This window comes from Carassius gibelio, chromosome A5, assembly GCF_023724105.1.
Source record: "Carassius gibelio isolate Cgi1373 ecotype wild population from Czech Republic chromosome A5, carGib1.2-hapl.c, whole genome shotgun sequence".
Lineage (NCBI taxonomy): Eukaryota > Metazoa > Chordata > Actinopteri > Cypriniformes > Cyprinidae > Carassius > Carassius gibelio.
The window spans coordinates 29,230,247-29,240,743 of NC_068375.1; positions in this window are offsets into that span (position 1 = coordinate 29,230,247).

A 10,497-nucleotide genomic window follows, 5' to 3' on the forward strand; every position below is an offset into this window, starting at 1 on the left:
ATTCTCAGGAATCATTTTACCTTTACAGGGTTACTTTTCCTCATAACAAAATTCAGTGGAGCTTGTCAAATTTGCTATTTGTTTTAGAAATTGACTGTTTGATGAGAGAGAAAATTTGTCTTCAACCTTCCAGCATCTGACACACAGGGGCCAATCATTTGCCATTATTTACTGTGGCCATTTTACCCAATAATGCCCTTGCTCAGACCAGCAATTTGAGACAGATTAAACCAGTCAGAGGCCGTTTTCCAATGTTTTCCGTAACAAGTCTATCCAACATTCACACAAGACAGAAAATAGGAGAAATAATTTAGTTTAAATATAAGTGTGTGTGTGTGTGTGTGTGCGCGTGTGTGTGTACTGTAGAAACTGTAGTCTTACCTTCATTTCTGTGCAAAGAGGTTGCAAAACTCTCCTGGCCTGGACTTTTCTTGCCATGGAGTCCTGTTCAATGAGGAACACATAGAGCATTCACTTGCTATTTATTTTAATAAAGATTTATAATGTTATAAATGTATACTTTTAAAAAATGTTAATGTGAGATTTAAGACAATGTTTCATATTCAGATCAGTAAATAAACTCCCTTTTTTGTATCCTAAGTAATTCATGACTCCAAAAGATGTCTACCCAGAGGATAAGCATCAGTTTCAGACATGAATCTTATATATATATATATATATATAAAATCCAAAATAAAAATGCATGAATTTTACAAAAACAAGTGTCTATAGAAAGACAGACACTGACTATAAATAACATAAAAGGCAAGGGTGAGTGTGTGAATCATAGTTTATTGTTAAATGCGAAAGTAATGACTATTTTGCAGTTATAGAGCAATAAAAACCTGTTACCATCTTTATCTGTCTGCATGTGTAAGCCTGCAATGATTTTGGAGAGACACATAATAGTTGAAAAATATATTTATAATGGTAAGTTATTTAAATTTCATTTCATTGGCTCTACGAAAAGCTAAATGATTAAATTATAATGACAGAAACCTCTGGAGTATCATGGGTTAACAGGAAGACAAACTACTCATTTGATTAAATCACAGTGCCAATTTCTTTGAGGCAGCAATGGGCTCTCATTTATTAAAAAAAAAAAAAGAAGGGGAAGAATTTCCATCTTAAATAATATGGTGCAGTTAAAACTTATAAGAAATGTTTGGATAGTGTTAATTTATTATGGTTTATTTTTCAATTAGTGGGTGACACCTGGGAAATTCTCAGCCTCAAACAGCACAACCAACAGACCACTGACCATCTTAAACACAGAAAACTAGAAAGCACTTAATCTCACAATGAGGTTCAGACTGATTGGCTGGTATGCTACTTCTGCAAGAACATACAGGATTTTTTACAATAGGATACAATAGTCAAGTCACTGCTGCAGCAATATTGTCATTATACAGCTTCAGTCAGTTCAGTGTTTATTTAGTTCAATTCAATAACTGTGCAAAGTTTGGTTTAACAGTATTTAAGAGAACAGTGTCATCAACCAGCTCAATTCAGTCTTGTTCTCATCCAATAACCACATTCAAAGAAGAACTAGTCACTTAATTTCTTATAAGGCATTGCACCAATTTAAAGGGGTCGTATGAAGTTGCTAAAAAGAAAATTATTTGGTGTATTTGGTGTAATGCAATGTGTTTATGCGGTTCAAGGTAAAAAAAAAAAAAAACATTATTTTCCACATACTGTACATTATTGTCTCTTCTCTATGCCCCACCTTTCTGAAACGCCTTAATTTTGACAAAGCTCATTGTTCTGAAAAGCGAGGTGTATGCTGATTGGCCAGCTCTCCAGTGCGTTGTGATTGGCCGAATGCCTCAAGCGTGTGATGGAAATGTTATGGCCCTTACCATACTGTGATGCCATGTCCCAGTGCGATGAGACAAAACCCATTACAAACGAGGCATTTGTTGCATCCAGTGTGGACATAATTAATGCATTTGTGATCAGAGAAAAGACAAGCAAAAAGCAATACTCTGCTCAAAACTCGCATTTGAATCATCAGTGGCAAATCTTTTACATATGAAAATGTACTGATTGTCAAGCGCCAGACTGTCATTGCAAAGTTGAAATTGCCTCACTTTATAGAAACAGACACTGGCATTGTAAGGATGTGGGGGGGGGGGGGGGGGGGGGTTAGAGTGAGCCATTTTAGGTAGTAGTGGTTGACGTTTAACTTTTATAAAGACTATCTCTTTGGATTTGAGACTTCAGTCTTTGCAACTTTACAGATCTTCTTTATGCACCAAGAGCTTGTAACGCTACAAAGAGAAGGGAAAATCTGAAATCGCATCATATGACCCTTTAAAAAATTATGTAGAATAAATTGATGAAACTACATATTTAAATATATTGCAAAATATAATTATATACTGATACGGTAATACATGAAAATACATGCTTCAACACAAATATGAACAACCTTGGAGCTCACCGTTTCCTTTAAAGGGGCCATGAACTGATAAATTCCATTGATCTTTTGACATACAAGAGGTCATTGTTCTATAAAAACATCCTGTTTTGGAAGTTTCAGAACTTAAACTTTCATGTTAGTCTAAAAACAGGTTGTATTGAAATCAGTCTGCCAAAGATTGTTGAATGTGCCACTTTATGAAGTAATAGTGTGGCTTAACCCACCTCCGCAGCAGATCAATGCCTGCTTCTACATCACTGTCTCATTAGCCCCGCCCATCGATTCGCACATGTAGTAGATGAATAACGAAAGAGGCAAATGGAGGACTACACAGAAACAAAATGATATTTGCATTGCCTTCCTTTTGTTAACAACATTAGGAAAATAATAATTCTAGTTCTTTTATTTATAAAGCACATTTAAAACAGTCGCAAGAATTACCAAAGTGCTGTACAAAAACATAGTCAAAACAGTAAAACACATACAAAAACCATCCTCAACTTTTAAAAGCTAAAGAAAACAAGTGTGATTTCAGAAGAGTTTTAAAATCTGATAAAGATGGAGAAGCTCTGAACTGTATGGAACCATAAGAAGGTTTTGATTACCAGATTTTAAATCTGTGGTAGGGCTATAAGTATGCAGCAATTTCAATAAGTAATATGGGACAAAATTGTGTAAATATTTAAATACAAATGGGAGAATTTTAAAATTCATCCTAAAGTGAACTGGAAGACAATGAAGAGTTTTCATTGAATTGCCTAAAAGAGATTGTGGAATCATACTTGCAAAATTTGGCTGCATAATTTTTGATCAATTGTAAGTGAGCAACCTGGGACTTGGAGATGTAGAGTGTAGAGTGAATTACAATAGTCCAATCGAGAGGTTATAAACGCATGAAAAGCTACCTCAAGAGATTTTTCAGGCAGAAAAAAAAATATTTTAGAAAGTAAGCAGAGCTGAAAAAAGCCTGAGGCAACAACAGAGGAAACACCAACAAGACCAAAAGGACACCAAGGATCCGAACACATTTTGATTAAAAGACTGACCGGCTTTCCAGGGTAGGGTTGTTAAACTCAAAAAATTGTCAGATGGATCAATGACAATAAACTCAGTGCCGAATTTTTATATTTTAACTAGCAAGTGCACTTAGGGCATGTCCGAATCCACTTTTGCTAGTTTAAGAATAGGAAAAACGGTTGGCGTGACGGGCACATGGTCCAAAAGGGTTGTACCTATTCTCTTAATGAGTTATAGGTGTTTTTTGGGTGTAACGTGCAATAAACCAATCATAGTCTCATCTCCCATTATCTTTAAATGCCAGTTGTGCTTGTGTCATGACAGATTTGATATTTACATGGCGGTATTTGCAAGAGCTCTTCTCCAGATATGCTCATGTGCAAGTTTAAAGCACCCAAACAGACCATCTGGGGCACAAAAATAATAGTCTTTTATTTTAATTTTTAATATTTGCCATGTTTGTGCACTGCTGCGCATCCCTGTGTGTAATAAGCAGACTGAACATGCATCGTTCACCCATCCACCTATAGGCGCATACTAAAGCACTCTTTAATTAACAAAAAATATTGCACCATTGACTTAAGACCAGGTTTCAGTTAAAAGCACAAACTATTTCAGTTGCCTAAAAATAGCAAAACGCCAACAATGCGCCTACACACACCTCGTTTTCAGACCAGCACGTTCATAGGCGCACAAAGTGGCACACAAAGTGGCACAAATGTGGCACAGGATATGAAAATGAAAACTGAGTAAGGATGAAACTAGCAAAAACAATTGCGTCGTGCCTGGCAAGTGTACTGTGTGATAGGGCCCTCAGTCTTTGAGTCATTTAAGGTAAACCACATCAACTCTGGGGACCCACCGGTGGGTCCAATATTGCATATGCCTAATTCTCAAAAAATCTAAATAACAGCTGAAGTTTAAAAGGTTACTAGCAACTAGAGCTTTACCTCATCAAGACATGCAAATAAAGACTGTATAGCTGAAGGGTTGTTTCTTTCAATAGGCAAATATATCTTGGTATCATCTGCCTTCTCATAATCGAACCTAAAGAAATCTTGAAGAAAAACATGGATGAAGTTTATTTTTAATGAAGACACAGACGTGTCAGTAAGACCTTTGTCCGCTTCATTTTTACAGCGGATTCATTTACAAACAAGGCACAATCAGATGCAGGCTTTTCAGAAAGATTGAAACAAAAAAACAATGGTGTGCTGACTATATTGGATCCGACAGTAATGTCGCACCAAACAAGTTTGAGTTACTGTTTTTATTATGAAGTCACTATTGCTTTGTCTGTTATTAAAGATTGTTTGATATGTACTAAGTATTTGAGTTTTTAATCTAAATCACAGCAGCTTCCAATGATCTAGGCTGTCAAACATACACAACTTACACCAGTAATATCAGTAGGCATTTACTTCTGAGTTTACTTCTACCATCTGCCATACCTACTATGCAAGGTCAAAAAATGCATTAAATTGCACCCCATTTTCAAACGATTCTCAAATGATTAGTTCAAAGCAGTTCTAAGATTCAATCTCTCTAAAAACCTCCTTTCCCTGAGCCTACTCTGCTCTGATTTGTCAGATGGCCCAGTCAGTCCCACATTGAAGTCCACAAGATTACAGAAGCAGTCGTCAGTAAAATGAGGTGTTTGTGGGTGGGGTCACATTGTTCGTGTGGCCGGCCAATGTAGATCAGAGACAGGAATTATGCAAACGTGTTACCCCGTGACGATGTTGCCATAACAGAAGTGGGATTCAAATTATGTCTCTTTTAGGCTGTACAGAGTAGATTCTTTATTTTTGGGAGACAATAACTTTATTGTGCACTTTCGGCTTTACAACTTTGCAGATAATTTACATTCACATACAGCTATATTACACACTGCATGAAAGGCAATAGTGGAAATGGCATAATAGGGGCTGATTAAAGGTATACAATTTATGTTTAAAAATCAATTCCTCATTAAGAAAATTAATGGGACTTTTAATTTCAGAACTTATTGCACTCTGTTTATATATTTCATAAATATAACCATTCCTTAAAAACACATTTTTCTTTGATTAGTCTTTTCATGGACGGAGGGCAGTTCTAAGCCAGAATAAATAAACTGCAGTGTGGACCAGACATTAGCTGTTAGTCAAAAAACTGGCTACACCTGTGGTAGTGTCATCAGTTCTCATGTTCTCCTACCTCCCATGTCCAGCTTGTGAATTATTTGAGTGTACTAATTTGTCATCCATCAGTCCCCATGATTTGAAGTTTAAAATAACATCGAAACAAAACACTTGGCACAATTTCCATAATGTTTGCAAAGTCTCGTACCCTGCTAAAACTGATTATCATAGCATGGTGTCTATTTTCAAGCTTCATTACACATGGTTCAGTCTCTCTTGGTCAAGATTAAAGAAGTCTTCAGATTGATCTAGTAATTGGTTCTTGATTGCTGAATGATAAAAAGGTTGGGGATGCATTTTTTAGCAGTCTGGAGCCATCAATAATTCAAGCTCCACAACAACAAAGTCAGTAGGGGTGTGTGTGTGTGTGTGTGTGTGTACATATATATGTGTGTATGCAGGGAGGTTTGCATAAGCCTCATATTAGCATAAAAAAAATTGGTAATTGGTTCAGAGTCAATGCCAATTAAACATAAACAGTTAGCTTTGCTATAGCTTACCATGCATTCTTAATACAGCTTCTTTTAGTAATATGTGCCTTTATTCTACTCCAGATCAGAATAAGCAGATAACTGTAGATGCAAGAAACCCAGTGCTCTTAAATGTCACAGCCTGCCAGACATCTTACTTAAAATGTTAGTTGTTTTCTTTTATAACTTCTCAATTATAATTCCAAATTAAATTTAAACGTTATGGCATTAAAGTAAATCATTAAACTAATAAGCCAAGTGAAGCACAAAGTCAGACCAAAATGTCTGACAATATATCCAGTGACTGCTGCCTTACAGTTTAATTAAATTTTTTTTTAGCAGTGATAGATGTTTGCATAAATATAAAAACATATTAATAAAAATGACTTGATTAAAAGTAAATCATAATATGTTTCAAATCATGTAATAGTCTGCCTTAGGAAAAATCTGTGCGAGTGAGTGATACAACAGAGGAGCATGAGTGATTTCTCCTCTAAGAGCATATGGTAGAAAGCCTTCTTGCTCTTTGCTCACAGTAGTTTCCAACAGATGGTGAATGAGTAACAGCTATTATTTATTTACCATAGTGCTAGTCAAATGCATACCACAGTGACCAATTGGCCTCATTATTAATCAGCTTAAAGTTCAAAAGAAGCAGCCATCTTTCCAAACCGTTAAAACACTAATCAGAAAGTACTGAAGACCAAAACTGTGGTGATAGAGGTTACGTTGTATTTTAACAGCAGCGAAAAACCATAAACATGCATGTGACAAAAAACAATGTTCATTTTGAAAGACAAAAATGTATATCTCTTACCAGTTTGATGATTCCTCTCCGATTTCTTTCTTGTTCCTTAATGTCTTCTCCTGTTACCCCAAAAATATTTAAAGTTCAGTGTCTCAAGGAGGCGGTAAGGCCACAAAAAAACCAAAAGGTTTATAATAAGAGTTTTTAGAAACAAAACAAGTGTGGCTTTGGTTCAAAATTCACAGGCGAGTCTCTGAGAGACAAAGCCTTCATTGACCTTGTGACTCATTTGACAGCAACGGCTCTCTCTCTTGGGTCTATTCCCTGCGTTCATGGCATCCAGCGGAAACAGGCAGCCCAGATTTCCCATGTGTCGTCTTTGCGTCCCAGCGTCAGACCCCAACACAACTACATGAGCGTTGTCTACTTCAGTGGTGTTTGCACAGTCCTTCAGCATCCATTTTAATTTAAAACACACAAACCAATCTGTAATCTAGATGGTTCATTGGAAAAAAAGTGTCCAAACTTATACGTGTCTACTGAGAGAAAGAGCGCAGAAAACGAGAGCGTATGCCTGTCGTTGCCCTGTCACCAACGCATGACACACGTCATCAGGGGAGGCACCTGGGCCACAGACATCCGTTTGACTCTTTGAACGAGACATGGGAGGTGTGGGGACCAGAGGGTGGTGGGGGGTCTGGGAAGCACTGTGGGTCGAGGGAGAGCGAGGGATTGGACTTGCTCACAGATGCAGGTTGCTAGGTGAGGGGGCTATAAATGCTCTTATATTGAGGGGCTAATGATGTCAAATAAAATAAAGCAAACAGTCGGTGGCTAACGAGGGCTAATTGAGTGTGCTCAACGTAATGAATTAATGACGAGCACCCCACTGATAGAAATGGTGAGTTGCAAGAAATGGCAGGAGACTGTGGACTCCACTGCACAGATCAAGGGGCAACAAATCCACTGATTGCACTGACAGTTCTGCTCTTCTTCTTCTTCTTTCCAGCCTTCCTTCCTCTACTTTACTTCTAGTTTGAAGTACTAGAAGAGCAGTGTTCATGGCTATCGTTGTAATGCCCCTCTCTCTCTCTGTCACTCTAATCTTTCTCATTTTCATGGTTTGTCTGCTGTTTGGATTGAAGTGGTCTGGTTTGATTTGGCTTGTCTCTAAGGTTGTCATGGATAGAAGGAACCAGATGAACAAAACACATTCACTTCCATGCTTCTCCATCAAAGGAATTCTCAAATAAATGAGAAATCTTGCTTCAGTCAAGGAGAGGAAATCTCTCACTTGAAACTGGAAGACTGGTATGAATATTTGATAGATAACCAAAAAGAAACTCACTGATGTTTCAGTGTGAAGTAAGTCACATATTATTCTGGATTTACATAGTAATTTTTTGCACATAAGTTTCATAAGTTATTAAAATCTTACAACGATAGTTCAACCAAAAAAAAAAAAAAAAAAATCTCTCATCATCTAATCACCCTTATGTCATCCCATGTCTTATGACTTTCTTACTTTCCTGTACCACTAATGTCTAATCTTTTTTTTTTTTTTTGTCAATGAAGCCATACAGAGACTAATAATAAAGCCAAAATACAAGAAAAAGGAATCAATGCGAGTTGTGCACTACGTATCAAGTCTTGGGAAGTCAATCAAGTTTTAAAAGCAATTTGTAAGGAATGACATGAGGGTTAGTAAATGGTGAATGAATGAAATGATGGTTAATGATGGACTATTCTTTCAAAAACTCACAACTTGTCAATATTAACTCCTACTGTAAGCGTTTAAGAAAGTTCCAATACTGTTGTATTACACAGAAGTGGAATGGGCCTTTTAAAATGGCGCAAATTGAACCCTGGTTTTATTCTCTCAAATTCAGTCCATCAAAAAGATGGGTCATTTCTAAGGGGTTATCATTAGTAAAAGGTGCAACCAACCATGGGAATGCTCTCTAATAACCAAAATGTGATGTGTCAATTAGCAATGGTGCTAGAGAGAGTGCGTGACAGAGATAGAAGCAGAGTTTCTATTGGTCCCCCATGGGATGGTTTCATATCCTCATTTAAGTACCTAAAATCCACTCAGCAATGTGAGAGTGGCTGTTTATATCCATCTAAAATCTTTAGCGCATCTGAGGGATGTAAGGATATAGAGAAGAGGCCCTATATTTTTGAACCCATCAGGTCTAAATGGACCTTCAGCGATTCAAATAATCCTAAAAAGCTCCATGGCTGTTACTCACAGGGTTGGATATCATTAGGGTTTTTGGTGGAAATTTATACTTTTAAAATGTACCAGTGCCTAAATCGTGCCTGAACCAATAAAAAAAAATGGCACAAACTGATGGTGAAAAATTATAAAAATTTTCGTTAAATTGAACAAAATATTTAAGTTTTGAAGTATACAGAAATATATAAATATAAGTAAATACAAAACACAATAAATTTACATCAATAATTAAGTGTAATCAGTAATGAATATTCTTTGTAGGGATGCAACAATACAGTTAGCTCACTGTTCAATACCACGGTCTTCAGCTTGGTTCTGGTGGCTTGACACATCAGAATGTTTTTTTTTTTTTTTTTTGTGATTTAAAATAAAATTTTAAACAAATTAACAAAAAAAGAAAAAAAAAAAACACCTCCTGTACCCTGGAGAAAAACCATGGATTATCATATGTCTACTTAAAATTTATTTGGAAATGTTTTGAATGATGAAACATTAAGACAATAAACACAATCTGTTCTTCAAGCCATCTCTGGTGTTTTCATAACAATTAAGTATATTTATAATCCACTGCAAATCGATACAGCGTTAATTTCAGTATATTATACATAGCCTTTAATACAAAATATTATATTATCACAGAATAGAATATATTTCCTGCCTCATTCTGTGATATGAAGTCACATCAGATCACAAAAGGAAGCATTTGACTGATGTTGTGGAGTAAAAACATGATATAATTTTCTCTTTTGTTAGACAACCGCTTTAGATTAGAAACACTTCTCTTTGCAAGTCCTTACAGGGGAAGTTTAGCTTTAGGCATTTTAATTTAAGCAAGTTTAATGTAGTAACTGCTGCATTTACATGCTCCTCAGATGGTCATATTTTCAGAGTTGTGCTGAATGTGAAAACAACATGGACACTAACCTTACTACAAAGATGTTTTGGATTTGTATTATCAGAGCTTTCCGACTTGCGTTGAACCACATGAATTCAATATAATTTTACAAGTGATTATGTGCGGTGATGATGCTTCTCGTGTCCGTTTTGGAGCACCAGAGGGTATTTCAATCAACAGCTCAGTCAATTAAGTGGCACTGAACTGAGGCACTGAAATCTGTGTTCTGATTCGATCTGGTATATACCTGTCATAATATGGAACCAGGTTTCAGTACCCAACCCTAGTTACACAGAGATTCAATGCTTACATCGCATGATCACACAGTTGATAGGACCAATACAGCTTGACTGCTTTCCAAAATCACACAATGAATACTAAATTTATTTGTAAAATATTCCAAGTTGCTGTAAGACTTGTCTCTGTAAATCTACATATTGTAGAATTGTCAACATGATTATTTTAAATATTCTCATAACTTTATTCACTTAGCAATAAACAAGCCATTATGTTGCACAAT